Below are 15148 nucleotides of genomic sequence, written 5' to 3'. Positions count from 1 at the left end.
GAGGTCGCCACTCAGGGCCCTGGCACCGCTGCGGGGAGGGAGCGCTGGCCGGTGGGTTTTGGCGAAGCCAGGCTCTTCTGTCTCGGCTGTCTCGGCGGCATCCCCGGGGTCCCGGCGGTGCCCCGCTCTCCAGGGCCCGCCATCCCGGGAAAGAAAGGCGAACTACATTACCCAGCAGGCCTCCCGCCGCCCTCTTTCCTTTCAAGTCTTTGCACGTGGCCGGAGGGGAGGGAGGGGCCGGGACGTCACTCTCCTACATTCTCTTTCCCTGTGTCAGAGCGGGGATCGTTTTTTTTTTTTTCCTTCCTCTACTCCCTCCCCCCCACCCGCCCCTCCCTCCCTCTTTCCCTTCCCTCCCTCCCTCCCCTCTCGGTTGGGTTTGTGCGCTGGGGCGCCGGATCCCCTCCACTGCCGGGACGCGCGGAACTCGAGGCAGGAGTAGGCTCTCTGGAGCCTCTTCCCTCCCTTCCCCTTCCCTGTCCCCTTCCCCCACCCCCGACTCGGGCTCGGAGCGGCGGCCGGAGGAACCCTGAGGTGAGCATCCCCCCCGCCGGCCCCCCTCTTTTAGTCAGTACAGCCTGCGGATCGATTCGGGGACCCGCCAGGAGGGCTGCGTGACGTGCGCGTGCTTATGTATAATTCCGAGAAAACCGCCCCAAACAATTAGCCCCCTTCCCCCTCCCTGCGCCCCCGGCCGCGGGGCGTCTGCGCCCATCCTCAGACCCCTTCTCTGTCGCGGGCCGTACTCCACGATCTCGCCCCCTCCCCAGGTTCGCCCCTTCCCCGCTGGGGTCCCGGCCCAGTGGGGAGCCATAGCCCTGGGGCTCCCGGGAAGAGGGGGCCCTCGGGGGCGCACGGCTGGAGCCCTGCTCGCGCCGGAGCCGCGCGGTGTAGCCGCTGTCATGTGCCGGGTTCCGAGCCGGGGGGAGGAAGCGAGCGAGCGTGATTGCTCTCCCTTTTGTTTTGAAGCCCGCATTTGCTGCATCGAGCAGTTGCTTTAGTACCAGCCAAACTTGCAGCTGTTCCGACCGCGCTCCGGCGAGGTAGGGAGCGCGGCCCTGGGTGGCGACTCCCGGCCAGAGGCTGCTGCGCTGGTGGCTGCCGGAGGGACTCCGGGAGAGTGTCTCCACGCAGCCCCTCCCTCCTGTGGTGACTGATTGTGTCTGTGGCAGCGGCCGTGCGAGGGTGTGTGCGCGCCCGTCACCGCGAGCGCGGGGATGTCTGTCGTCTAGACAGGCGGCACCCTCCCTCCGTCCCCGGTGAGCCCGCGGGCCGCGGGGGGCGCGGGGGATGGGAGCAGACGAGGAACCCGAATCGGTGGAGCCATTGCGGTTGCAGCTTTGGACATTCCCTACGGTGGTGATTCTGGGGGCTTTTTGTTATTATTCCTGTCGCCACGGCGTGATTGGGCCTGGGGAATAGACCCGCCAGGCGGTGCGGGGGTTAAGTTGACAGGCTCTGAAAAGCCAGCTCGCGGTGGCGAGTGACCCGAGCGGCCGCGAGGTGGGCTCCGGCTCGGGCTCTTCAGGACTAGGAGCAGGTGACTGTCCTGGACGCGTCGCGGGTCGTGGGGGCAGGGAGGGCAGGGGGCGGCGTTTCTGTCGGCGGCGGCGGAGGTCTGGGGACCCCCCGAGGGCCGCGGGCCGCAGCCTGGGTGCATCTGGAGGAGGCGGCCCGGGGACGGCGGGAGTGAGTTGGGTTTGTCTTTGCACTGACGTTAAAAGACAATTGGGGGTCGGCGTTGGCTGTTGGGTTTCGTAGAGTTTTCGGGGATGGGGTTGGGGTGCAGGTGTGAGCCGGAGGGGGTGCGGCGTGTAAAGGGGAGGGATGGCTGGCGGCCTGTGTGTCCCTACCCGGGGGAGCGAGGCGTAGTCTCCCCCGCCCAGCTGTTTGTGTGTGTACACACCACTCTGGCTTGGGGGGGGGTGACGGAATGGGGGGGGCAGACCAAGGCGTAGTGGGGACGCGCGTGGGCCCGACTACCAGGTGAATCGTCCCGCCAGCCCCCTCATGGTCCCAGTTGGGCTCCTTCCTAGTCGTGTGTGTCCGCGCACGCGCGCACCCCGGTTACTTGGACAGGAGGTCCTGCGGCTGTACCACCGGGGAGCCCCTGCAGTTGCGTGTGTGCGGGGCCGGCGAGGGAGTTCCGGGCTCGCGGTGGCGCGGGAGAGAAGCCTTGCGTCCCTCCGCGCCCTCGACGCCCCCTGACCCGGCGGGCTGGCAGCCTGCTCGGCCGGCGGGGTGCAGGTCTCGCAGGGCAGGGAGGGGCTGCGGGCGCGCGCGTGTCGCCTCCCCAGACCCTCTCAACACGCTCGGGTTGACCCTTGCTCTGGGACGCTCTGTGGGTGCCGCTGCCTTGAGGGCCCCGGGCGGAACGAGCGCGCTCTGCGCACCCCCTTCCAGTTCTTCGTCCCGGAGACCGCGGGGGCCGGAGGCTGCCCGGCCCGCCCGGCCCGGGCCCTGGCCCAGCCGGGCGCTGCTGCCCGCGCCGCTACCCGGGTGCGCTGCCTGCCCGCACGCCTGCGCCGCCTGCGCCCTCTGTCAGGGTCCCTGCGGCCGGTGGGGGGTGGGGGGAAGGATTATCTCCCAGGCTGGGGGCCGGCGTGCGCAGGGAGGAAGCCGGTGGAGCTGCGGGCCCCGCGGCCGCTGGACTCTCGGGAGGGTGAAAGTGACACAGCACGAGCGCCGCCGCTGCGGGAGCTGGAGGGGAGAGGAAGGAGCCGCCCAGGGCACCGGGAGGGGCCGCGGGCTGTCCGGGCCCGGTTCCTCCTGCCCGGCGCGGGGTCTGAGCCGAAAACCTCAGGAATCCCGGCTTCGAGCATGCTCAGCCGGCTCGAGGAAATTGCCAGGCTTTCAAGAAAACCCAATTATACAGGAACAGAATGCACCGAACAAACGTTAGCTGTGCAGTCCCCCCACAGGACGCACTCAGGTTGCCTGAGGAAACTCCCTTTGAGTATTTGAAACAGGATTCGATTTACACACAGATCATCTCCTCTGCTGTGTCAAATGACTGTCCTAGATAATGTACGCTTGTAGGCAGTAATTTTATAACGCATTCTGGGGTAGGGTGTCATCGGTGATTAACAGATTGCTGTAAATAGTATGTTTGTTTGACTTTACAGAGCGTTTCCCCCTACCTTTGAATCATCACATTTTCTTAACAGGGTCCTGTGACGTAGGGGGTGTATTAACCCCATTTTACAGGTAAGCACACTGAGACTCAAAAAGTGCTGTAAGTTGCCCGAGGCCTCTCAGCGGGGGAAGGGCTACTTAAACACCCCCACCCCCTCTGTGATCCTGTAATTTCTCAGCCTAAAGCTGTTAATCGAAATAATGGCCATTTTTTGGTGTCTGTTTTTGAGGGTTCTTTGAGAATAGGTCTTGGCACCCCAGGAAGTCCTGAACCTGAGAAAAGGGGTAAATTATGGTGGTATTTATTCTTGGTCAAAACATTTTTTTATTTGCTACCAGACCTAATGAGAATAGTCATTAAAGAACAGAAGTTTGCATTACTGTTATTATCACTCATCTGATAATTTGCTAATGGTGAAAGGTTATCAGCTTTGATGCATCCATTATACCGAAATCACACCTGCGTGTAATAAATGCATATGGCATACATGTTTATGCAACACATATCTACATTCGTATGAGTGTGTTCATGGATCCAGTGTCCTTATTGGGTCCAACGTTTATTCTTTAGGGACTGGTTTCAAAACCATTGGTCTAACGTGTAGGTCCCTGATAAACCCAGGGGTCATCCTAGATGCTACTATTCCCTGCCCCCTGCCCCCTGCATCTCCAGGGGGCTAGGGAAGGCCTGAAAAGAGCAAAGAGCTCCTACATGCCCGTATGTACTTTGAAGAGTTCATGTACAGGAAGGTTCTCAGACACAGCCTGCAGAGTTACCAGGTTTGGTCAACTAACCAACCATTCATTCACAAGTATATATTGAGCACCTACATGTTTCTGTATCTTCAAGTGCATACAAAGGAAATTGAACATACGCTCCCTGCCTGCCAAAAACACATTCTGGCTATGGAGATAATTGTAGGATTTTAAGTCCAGCGTATGTTTATTGAGCATCTACCTTAAGCTAGATACTGTAGTCTGTTTGGGGCATGCAAAGACAGTATAGTAGAAACAGCTAAGTTGTAATGTAATAAAACGGGTGATTCACAGCCTACGGGAGAGAACAAATCATAAATACTTTAGAGCACTCACCCTGGGACTTAGTCAGTTTCACATATGTTGGTTGGAAGTGACTCCTGATGCCAGTTCCAATTCTAGAACAAATGCAGGAGGGAGCAGCAGAGGAAGAAGAGCTCTCTGTCCCTTGTTAGCCTGGACTTCAGGCTGTTTGTAACCTCCCAGGTGGGCCTGGAGTTATGTCCTAATGTGGACGTTAGGCAGCTAATGGGAAATGACCCTACAGTCAGCCAGCCGATTACTCTGCTGAGCAGTGAGGAGCTGACAAGTTGTTCCCCCTGGTCCTGCCCCAGCTCTCCTGGGCCGTGATGGGCTGGGGTAGGCTATCTTCAGTGATGGGCTGTGGCTTTGGTCAAGGTCTCACTCAGGCCCTTCCTGGGTTTAGTACTTTCTGTCTTACAGGACTGTTTGGATGTTTTAATATGGGTCTGCTTTTTATCGGTTCATTCCCAAATTCGCTCCTGAGGCCCCTGACACTGTCCTCCAATTTCATCTCAGTTTTGGGGTCCACTGCCCTTGTGTTAAGGTTCTGTTGTTAGCAGTTCAGATGATGAAGGAGGAAGCAGGAGGTGGTAGGTAGGATGGAGAGAGACTCCCGAGCCCAGAGCGAGAACAGGAGGCTCAAACAGACGGGCACATCGCAGTTTTTGGGCATTTTCCAAATGTGGTGGCATTTCTGCATAGCTTACCCGATAACGTGGCAGCTTCTTCCGATGCTCTTTTGGGGGGAGATCCTCTACCTCTCAGCTTCACCGCCGACTCCCGGCCACCTGAGCTCAGCTGTTCACACCTAGGCTTCACTCTTCTGCCATCCTGCCTCTCCTGCACACGATTTAATTTAGAACAGTGTGCTGTGATGGGGGCTTCTCCCTGAATTATCACCGTGCTATTGACACCTGCCTCTTATTCTGAAGTAAACCCAGGCCAAAGCTGTGGTTCAGAATGGGGGGGCGGGGGTACAGATAGGTCTTTGGATCCTAGGCACCCAGAGCAGGAAGGGCCTTACTGACAAGCTGATCTCTGTGCGAAGGCTCTGAGACCCGCCAAGGTGGAATGACTTGCCCACAGTCACTGGGAGCCCTTGGCAGAGTGGGACAAGAAACTCCAGATTTTGATACCTCATTCAATCTTCTTTTTCTGTGCTTTCTGCAAATCAGTGGGGTTCTTACTGGCCGGAGAGAATGCTACATTTTCTCTACATGCTCTGGTTCTGGGAAAGGCTCTGGAATTCCTCTCTTAGTCTTGAACTTCCTTTCCTTTGAGACTGCCTTTCATCTTTGGCATCCAGGAATCTGGGTGAGGGCATATACTTGTGAGAAGTGGTAGGCCTAGGGGGCTTTCCCATGTACTCAAGTTTAGTCTTTGACTTTCCGTTCCCTTGGCAGGGTCCTTAGGAACCTCCCGAAAGTGTTCGTAAAGCTGTCATATATGTGCATTTTTTTAGGAAGGGGACTCACAGACTTCATTTGAACCCCCACTTGACTCAAGTATGGACAGAACTGCTGGTGGGGGTAGTGGAGGTAGATAGGGGGTTGCTGGGCACTGGACACTGCACTTGATTTGGGTTTACAGTTTGCAAAGTATTTCCCACAGATTATCTCATCTGCTTTTCATCGTAGCCCTGTGAAGCTGTTAGCAGTATTCCTATTTTGCATGTGAGGACTCCGAGCCCCTGTGGTTAGTGACACGCCGAGTTACAGGGAAGTAGTAGAACAGGGATCTGAACCCAGGTCTTCAGACTTCAAATCCAGAGCCTAAGGCTAGGATGGTCCCTCATGTCACATCATCATTACAGTTCTGTGAGTGAGGTGCTTCCAGTTTTTTTTTAGAGTTTTTTATGTCCACTGTCGGCTCATAGCCAGCATGGAGTCAGCCCCGAGTGCTGACTAACTGACTCAGGGATGGAATGGATAAAGTATGGGAGGCAGTTTTCATAGCACTGATATGCGGACTGGGACTAGCTGAGATGATTTTTGTGGAAGAGGTGAATTTGGGAGTAGGTCTTGGGTCGTGATGGACCTAGAACAGGTTTTCAGCTGGGACAATGGCTCAAAAGTAGTAAAGTGGGCGTGCCTGAGTGGCTCAGTGGGTTAAGTGTCTGACTTCAGCTCAGGTAGGTCATGATTTCACTGCTTGTGAGTTCGAGCCCCACGTGGGGCTCTGTGCTGACAGCTCAGAGCCTGGAGCCTGCTTTGGATTCTGTGTCTCCCTCTCTTTCTGCCCCTCCCCTGCTTGCGGTCTGTCTCTGTCTCTCAAAAATAAATAAATGTAAAAAAAATTTTTTTAAAAAAGCTAAAGCAACCCATTCATTGTTCTTTTAAAAAAAAAAAAGTAGTGAAGGGGAAATTGTGTGGTGAGCACAGTAGTTGAGAAAGTTCTGAGTAGCACGGTCAAGGGGTGCCTGTTCAAGCCTCAGATCAGGAAGGGCTTCCTAAGGGAGACAACGCAGGAGCAGAGAGCGAATGGATGAAAAGAAATTAGCCTTGGAGAGGAACTCGAAGGGGTAAGGAACAGCGTGTGCTTAGGAGAGGAGGTCTGAGGCTATCTGGGGCAAAGGAAGGGATTGCAGCAGCAAGGTCAAGTTCAAAGGTAGAGAGACAGACAGGGCTCAGACCCGAGGAGTTTTGTGAGCCAAGCCAAGGACCTTGGCTTCTAGACTACAGGAGGAGAGTGGAGGACGGGGCCCAAAGTAGAACTGAGGCATGCTGCCGTCTTCAGAAGGGAAGGCGATCTGGTGCCAGGAGGCCACTGGGCTAGTGAGGCAGTGACAGGTTCCATTCAATATCAAGTCTCAGGAGATAAGGCCTGGAGCCAGGCCCTTGTGTAGGAGGTGGAGGGAAGGTTATACGCTAAAAACATTTGGGGACTGGGGCACATGGGTGGCTCAGACAGTTAAGCGTCTGACTTCGGCTCAGGTCATGATCTCATAGTTCGTGGGTTCGAGCCCCGCGTCAGGCTCTGTGCTGACAACTAGCTCAGAGCCTAGAGCCTGCTTCAGATTCTGTGTCTCACTCTCTCTGGTGCTCCCCTGCTACACTGTCTCTATCTCTCTCTCAGAAATAAACAATATTAAAAAAAAATTAAAAAAAAAACCATTTGGGGACTAAAGTCTGCAGTGGTTGCTTAGCTTTGAGGGGTAAAGGAGAAGTCCCAGTGACTCCCAGCTTTCTGGCCTGACAGAGGCCTCCCAGCCTTTCCCCAGGTGCCAACTTCTTGTTCCCGGAGCAGGTTTGCTGAGGTTGGGGTGAGAAGGAGGACTGTGTGAGCTTGCTGTTAGACATGTTGAATTGAATTTGAATGGTAGGAGAGTCCAGCGGACCATCTTACAGACAATACAATGTGTGGGCAGGAGCTACAGCTTGGGGAGTGAGGAAGATCCGCTGTGAGTGTGACCCCGCTAAGGGGCTGCCGGAGACAATGAAAGACGTCTTCCTCCCATTGTCAGAGAATCCTTTGTCATGCCGAGCCGCTGCAGCCGGGGCGGGGATGCTGTGTCATGCCAGACCCAGCCAGACCCAGCCAACAGAATCCCTCAGCCGGGAGCCTTTAGAGTTAGCGGGGAGGCGTTTTCCTATTTACCATCCATGGTGAGCAGAGCCCTTTCCCAGGTGCTCAAGGCATGAGCAAAGGGCAGGGAAGACCGGACCCTGCTTCGGAGGGGCAGGCAGCCTAGGTGCTCCCAGCTGTGGACACAGGAAGCCACCAAGAAGCTTTAAGACCTGCAGAAATAGGAGAGTATGATTTAAATAGAGCGTTGCAGAGACTTCTTGTCTTCCTGCCGCACTGCACTTTTAAAGAGCTGATGTGTTTCAGGCAGAGCTCCAGTCCTTTCAGTTTTGAATCGTTAGGGCCTGAAATAGCGCCTGGCACTTAGTAGGTGCTTCACCGACATTTGTGCACCTGCAGGAATGTGGCCGGACTTCATTGTCGGAGGTGGGAGGTCGGCCAGGGAAGGTTCCCCTGAGCAAGTCCAAAGAGGGTATCCCAACGCCGAGTGGGAATATTTTTAGTACCACAGTGGAGTAAAAATCTTGAAAATCTTCCAATTACCAAGCACCTAGAAACGCTGTATAAAATATAACTAGCATCCTTTCAAAGAAGAGCTGAGCTCATAGAATGTGAGGGGAATCCCCAGGGAACTCAAAAGTGAGTGTGGACAGTCAGCTTGCACTTAGGCTAGGCCAGTGGTGGGGGTGGGGGTGGGAGGGGCAGCTACTGGCCTCAGAACCAAGGGGGGTTGAGTCTGACAAGAGGAGACAAGACGGGAGTTGAGATAGAGGGCCCTCCCCAGCTGTCCCTGCAGAGGTTTGCAGGCTTGGAGGACGGATGGACTAGACGACAGCCAGTGGGCATGGGAGTGGGGGAGGGGGAGCTTGGCAGTCTTGGCCTGGATTTGGTGGGAGAAAAAAAATCGACCCTGGGAACTGTTAGGGCTTTGGAAGTCCACGACAAATGTGATCTAGAGTCCCCAAGAGGAGGGGTTAGCATATAAAGCCTCCAGGGGCTAGGGACCCCCATCCCATGGCTCTAAGCTCCCAGGGCACCAGGAAGGTCCTGGGACTCCTCACCTTTCACTGAATTGAGTCCCCTCCACTTTGGAGAGATGCCGAAACCCAGGTGGCCTGAGTGAGGGAGTGAGGATTTGGAGAGAGAGGCGTCCATGGGAACCTTTCTGAGACGGCTACATACTTTGGGAGGTGGGTGCAGGGCTGTGAAGGGCTGTTCCTGCCCCACAGCTTTATCACTTAGCAGAAGCCCACAGACAAGCCCATCCAGGAAGACCAGAATGTTCTCCCCTGCCATTTAGTCAGGACAAGTTCTTACAGAGGCTTCGGTCTGGGTTCCCCCAAGCATGCCCTCTGCAGATCCCAGCTGCTACTGGTCCCCCCGGACCATGCACCCCATTGTCTCCCTCGTGCCCAGGTGCTGGTGCTCCTGAAAACTTGGAGACACCTTCGAGTTCCCCAGTCCATCTCCCAGCTGGTGTGGGACTCTGGGAACCCGGCCGATCTCGGCACTGGTTCTAATGCTTCCTGCAACCAGGAGCATATACCGCTCTGCAAGGCCACCCCTTCCCTCATTTGAAGGCTTGTGCTGCCAGAAAGGCCTTACAGAGAAGCGTCAGTCTGCACCTAGCCATTCCCCAACCTCCCCATCGCCCCCTTGGCTGTTATGAGAGATGTTTTCCAGGCCTTTTCACCATCCCACCGGCTTCCGCTGGAAGGGCCTTAATTTGTTAAGCTACGATTGTGTGAGAGAGCATTCCTGCCAGTTCGCCTCCTAACTTGCTGAGCACAAAGGAGTTTTGCGGATGGGTGTGAGATCAGCTGAGCTGGCTGCACGGGCATGGTCTGTGATGCAGAAGTCTTGAGAAGCTTTGGCTCCTTGCTTCTTAGAGGAATATGGGAGAAACAACAGCACACGCAGCAAGTTCCTTTCTCCAACACCCAGGATCCATTTCAGCGTCTAAGTAAGTGACTCCGGAATCTGATGCAGGGGGCTGATGTTTATCGAGCGTCTATTATGTGCGGGGCACACAGCGCTAAGCGTTCTCTGTACACTTCACGAAAGAAAAGTAACTTCTGTGAGGGAAAGACGGTACGGCAGAGACACGGAAATGCCTGATGGTCGTTGTGACAGTTGAGCCTCCAGAGTTATTCAGAAAGAATGTGTGTGGTTCATCCGGAGTGGGTGGAGCTGACATTCCCAATGCCATTCCCTTTTAGGGCCTGCCTCCGGGCCGGCAGTGGCAAGAGCTCACCACTAGCTGAGAAACCACAAGCCTTTGCCATATTCGTGGGTCGTTAGCTGAGATGCTTAGGAGTTCGAACCGTGAGAAAAAAGTGTCAGCTGGAGAATCCACATCTTGGGATGTCAGCAAGGATGGTATTCCATCAGAGTGCTTCTTGGAGGGTATAGTGTATCTGCCTTGGGGTCTGTCTGCAGTGCCCTGGGCCGTCTCTGGTAGAACAGGGCCTTCTGCTCCTTTCCATGTGCCAGATGGTTGGGGTCTCTGGGTTCCCCATGGAGTTACGAGGAGCACGAGGTGCCTAAGCGGCGAGGTTGCATCAGCTGGCTGGATGTCCACGTCAGCACTGCCGGTTTCACGCAGCACCCTACGTGGACAGGGTCCAGCGGTGAGGGTGAACGATTCTGAGAGGGCACCCAGCTTCTCCTCTTCCCCCTCCAAAAGTTGTTCCTTCTGCTCACATTCTGCCCATCTGCCTCACACCTTTCAGCCTAAGACTCTTACCCCTGTTCACATTTGGTTTGGTTTAGCAGATGTGCCTCAGGCACCTGCCATGGTGATGGATAATTTCGGGGAACCCGGCAGGGTCTCCGCCTCCTGTCTTCGTCCTGATGGGGAAGACAGAATGGCCTCATGTTCATGTCATGTGGGGAGTACTGGGTAGGGAGAAAGAAAAGTGTGCTGGAGCAGCCTGCACGGGGCCACTAGAATCTTTGGTCCAAATGCAGACACTTTTGAGAATGAAAGTCGTGCTAATAATAATCCAGTTGGGATGTAGACCCAAACTGGGCCATCCCTGGGCTGGTGGGGGCTTATGGCCACAGGGACCGAGGATGCATGCGTAGGTTGCACCTGACTCTGTGATGGGTCATTTATACTGTAGGATGCACAGAGGGATGACGGAGGGCAGTGCCTGCAGAGAAACTGGCAGCTCTTTCTCCATTTTGCTTGGGGGCTAGAGAGGAAAGCATTTTCCATGGGGACTGGGGACCCGACATCCCGCTGGGCCTCTGTTAACAGCCTCAAGCTTCTGCCATCCATTTCACCGCGATCTTGGTTTCGGGGTTGGAGGTTGAGGTTTGGAGATGAGAACCACGGTGTAGGTTTGGCGTGTAGGATGTTATTGGCTACAGGCAAAAGAACCCTGGACTGACAGAGCTTCAGAAGCAAGGTGTTTAGGGGTACCTCAGTTGTCCGACTCTTGATGTTTGGCTCAGGTCATGATCTCACGGTTCGTGAGGTTGAGCTGCGCTGTTAGCATGGAGCCTGCTTGGGATTCTCTCTCTCCCTCTCCCTCGGCCCCTCCTCCTGCTCTCTCTCAAAAATAAATAAACATGCAAAAAAAAGCGCATTTAAAACATTAAGTGTTTATAGACTAACAGAGCTGGAAGTCTGAAGGTCAGGGTTCTAGGGTTGGTTAATCCAGTGGGTCAGTAATCATTTCAAGGACTCCTTCTAACCTTACAGGCCACGCTTTTCAGCATTTTGGCTTTTGTCCTCAGGCTGTCCCCTCATGGTCACAGCACAGCTGCCCCTGCTCCATACATCACGCCCTCATGTAACTGTATCTGAGTGTGGGCAGGAGAGTGAGTTTCTCCTTGTGTTTGAATTGATCAAGCATGGAAACCTTCCCCAGAACCCCTCTCCTAGAATTTCCAGCAGGTCCCATGGGAGAGAAATGTGTTGATGCTCCTGCCTCAACTCCATGGAGGCTGAGAAAGCAAGTCTCGGCGTCCTTTGCCTCATCTACAGGAAGAGGTGAGGCTGCTTGCAAGGGGAGGAGACTGATGGTTGGGTGAACACTGATTAATGTTTGCCCTAACAAATTTCAATATGCTTTCATTTCCTTATTTGGGGAGTTGCCAACTTTATTGAGAAATACTATTTTATACCTCAGTGTAATTGAAGTTGTAAAAAAATGCACCCCGTGCTCTGGAAACTGATGTTTCTTTCACTATCGTTTTGCCTATCCTAGTAATTATTATCTCTCTCTTTTTTTGAAAGAGAGAGAGAGACACAGAGCATGAGCGGGGGAGGGGCAGAGAGAGAGGGAGACAGAATTCAAGGCAGGCTCCAGGCTCTGTGCTGTCAGCACAGAGTCCACCCAACATGGGGCTCGAACCCAAGGACCTTGAGATCATGACCTGAGCCGAAGTTGGTTGCTTAACGACTGAGCCACACAAGTGCTCCAATTATTATCTCTTTTTTAAAAATATTTTTAACATTTATTTATTTTTGAGAGACAGAGATAGAGTGAGTGGGGGAGGGGCAGGATCTCACAAACCGTGAGATCATGACCTGAGCCAAAGTCAGACGCTTAACTGACTGAGCCACCCAGGCGCCCCTAGTAATTATTGTCTCTTAACCCATGAGGACTGTTGGGGCATAGGACCCCAGGTGTCCCATGGTGCCTTCTGTGTGGTCTCAGTCGCTGGGTTCTGTCTCTCCACCCCCCCACCCCGGCCCCAGTAGCTCCTTTCCTTTTCCACCAATAGGGCCAGGCCGAGAACCCTGGCAGACAGAGCTGCCCAGAGGCGGGGAGCCTATGTTGCTGGTGGCCCAGATGGCACGGCTGAGGTTCTGGCTGGTGCATGGTAGACAGCGGTCGCCTCTGAGAGTAGCTATGAGGTTGAAAGAGGAAATCGCTCCCTAGTGTGGCGTGGATACCTTCGGCCCTGCAGAGTCCGTTCTTGCCTGTGCTGGTTGGGAACTCCGACCCTAGCAGAGGACACTGTCTTCCTCTCCCCAGACCACTGTCCCCTTCATACAGACAAACAGCCGGGCCATGGGTGCCTGCCCGGTCCCCCAGGGCCAAATCCATCCCTGCGGGGCTCCTCCACCCTGCACTCATCTGGTCAGTTTGTCCTCCCGCCACCCCAGCTCTCGGTCTGTAGATCTTTAGGGCACTTAGCACTTGCTGTCACTCCCATCAGCCCTTGGGGCCTCACCGGATCTGTTCTGTGAGATCACAAGCATCTCGATGCTATCCTAGTCTGAGTCATCTGCGGATGGCTCATACAGCCAGAGCAGTGCCTGCCACAGGGTCCACGCTCCATGGGAAAGCGTTTCTTTAAAGCAAAGCACATATTTGTAGAGTGAGGTAAGGCGGCTTGCTCATTTTGGCCAACTCTCCAGATTTAGGACCGGTGCACTGGGACACGGCATGGTGCCCCAGATGAGCGTCTGTGGCTGCCTCCATAATCCTTCCCTGAAGGGGAAGAAAGCCCATCCGCCCGGCTATTAGGGGTTGAATTGTAACCCCCAGTACCTTGAATGTGACTGTGTTTGGAGAAAAGACTCTTACAGGGATAATTAAGGTCGAAGGAGGTCCTGTGGGTGAGCCCTAAACCAGTGCAACTGGTACCCTTAAAAGAAGAGGTGACAAGGACACAGGGGAGGTGGGACACTTGGAAGTCTAGGGCCCAGGGAGAAGGCGAGAGGAGAGAGGACTCAGAGAAAACCAGCCGTGCTGATCTTAATCTCAGACGTCTAGCCTCTCACACTGTGAGAGAATAAATGTCTCTTGTCCAGGCTACAACTCCAGGTGTGTGTGGCTCCATAACCCGGACTTTTCTCTGTGAGCGGCTGTAGTTGGGCAGCAGGGGAGATGATCTGTCAACCCAGGGATGGGACAGGTGGCCTTTCTCCCGAAACCCTAGGGCAATTTAAAAGTAACGTTAAAAACCTAACATCTGTGAGGTACTCCAGTGCTAAGTGCTTAGTGAACGCTTTACTTGGGTTATCTTAATAACCTTCACAGCCTCTCTATTAGAATGGAGAAAATGAGGGCACAGAGAGGTTAAGTAATTTACCCTGGGTCACACAGCTAACAGGTGGTTTAGTCACTTTCGCTGGCGTGTTGCTGCTGAAGCATCACACGCACCGACGGACAGGTTCTGCTGTGGTTTCCTTGTGGTGATCTGAAAAGGTCACTGGTCTTGGGTCCTCTGCTAGTGACCTGGGCGACCTTGGGCCAGTCCTATCACACCTGGAGGTTTTCTTCTCAACGACCTCAGGGACTGGATGAGAAGGTATCTGACAGCCCTGATGGTCTCCCTCTGAGGTCCCCAGCGCCAGGCCCTGGGCCAGAGGCAGGGATTATACGCTCAGCATGGCCTGGCACAGGGAAGAAAAAATCCCTGTGACGTCGTCTTTGGCACCTGCCCACACCTGAGGTGGCAGCCTGGGTCTGCTTGACTTGGCCATTGGGACCTATGGCTCGGCAGTTTGCTCCTTCCCAAAAGAATCAATTTTTTTCAGTAAGGTGGAAATTATCTCCACCCCATGCCAGCTCCCATTCTCCATCTTTTAAGGAGGTGGGCTTTGAGTTAGATCCTCTAAATGCTTTGGGGAGAGGGTTGCTGGGGAGGGATTTAATGTGTTTTCTTCCTCTGGGTGAAACAGACGTGGCCTACCGTGGCCTCATTCATGCCAGAGAGAAACCAGCCACGGCGGCAGAACCCGGGGAGCCCAGGTTGAGCCAAAGACCACTGCATCCTTAGCCTCGTCTTGTTTACACGTCCCGCTTGACCCCAGGAGACGGCAGGTGAGGGTAGCAGGCGAGGACAGGGTGGTGGCATAGTTCTGGGGTCCTGCGGGCTGAGGATGGGGCAGGAGAACAGGAAAGAGGGTGGCTGGGCTGCCTGTGGGCAGGTTCCACTCTCTGGACCTGGTTTTAACCCCAGGTAGCCCAGCTCGTGGTTCGTCCTTCTAGTGATTTTAGTTAACTCATTAGAGGCAAGTTTACTTAATGTATATGTAATGGATTTCAGAACCAGAAAAGCAGTAAGTGTCAAGTTTCTAGTTCCCCCGTGCCCCGCTTATGACCTCCACAGTTCCAGAACCCCAAGCTCTTGCTCCAACATTCAGGCCCGAGAAGAGGCCTTCAGATCCCAGTGGTGAATGGACACCAAACAGGCCTGATCACTATGGACACGTGACTGTCCATTATCAGCTGGTCTGTGCATTGTCGGCCGCATCAAGGGTTATTATGCTTTTTATTTATTTATTTATTTATTTATTTATTTGAGAGAGAAAGAGAGAGTGAGGGAGCAGAGAGCAGAGAGAATCCCAAGCAGGCTCTGCACCGTCAGCACAGAAATCCATACAGGGCCTGAACCCGTGAACCACAAGATTTTGATCTCAACTGAAACCAAGAGTCAGAAGCTCAATAGACTGAACCACCCA

The 15148-nt window shown here is 54.4% G+C and overlaps 1 protein-coding gene across 2 annotated transcripts in view; it reads left to right on the top strand.

Moving 5' to 3' along the window:
- Positions 1-367: 367 nt before the first annotated feature.
- The window catches only part of CTIF (cap binding complex dependent translation initiation factor), a 300249-nt gene continuing 285468 nt past the window's right edge, over positions 368-15148 (top strand). For both annotated transcript variants that reach the window (XM_039228853.1, XM_039228852.1), the window contains exon 1: positions 368-534. The gene's annotated coding sequence lies outside the window, so the exon portion shown is untranslated. The remainder of the gene's footprint in view (positions 535-15148) is intronic.

The sequence above is a fragment of the Hyaena hyaena genome, unplaced genomic scaffold (assembly GCF_003009895.1).
Source record: "Hyaena hyaena isolate Hyena2069 unplaced genomic scaffold, ASM300989v1 scaffold_33, whole genome shotgun sequence".
NCBI lineage: Eukaryota > Metazoa > Chordata > Mammalia > Carnivora > Hyaenidae > Hyaena > Hyaena hyaena.
The sequence above is the reverse complement of the archived record's forward strand: the minus strand, read 5'-3'. Positions and strand labels throughout refer to the sequence as shown.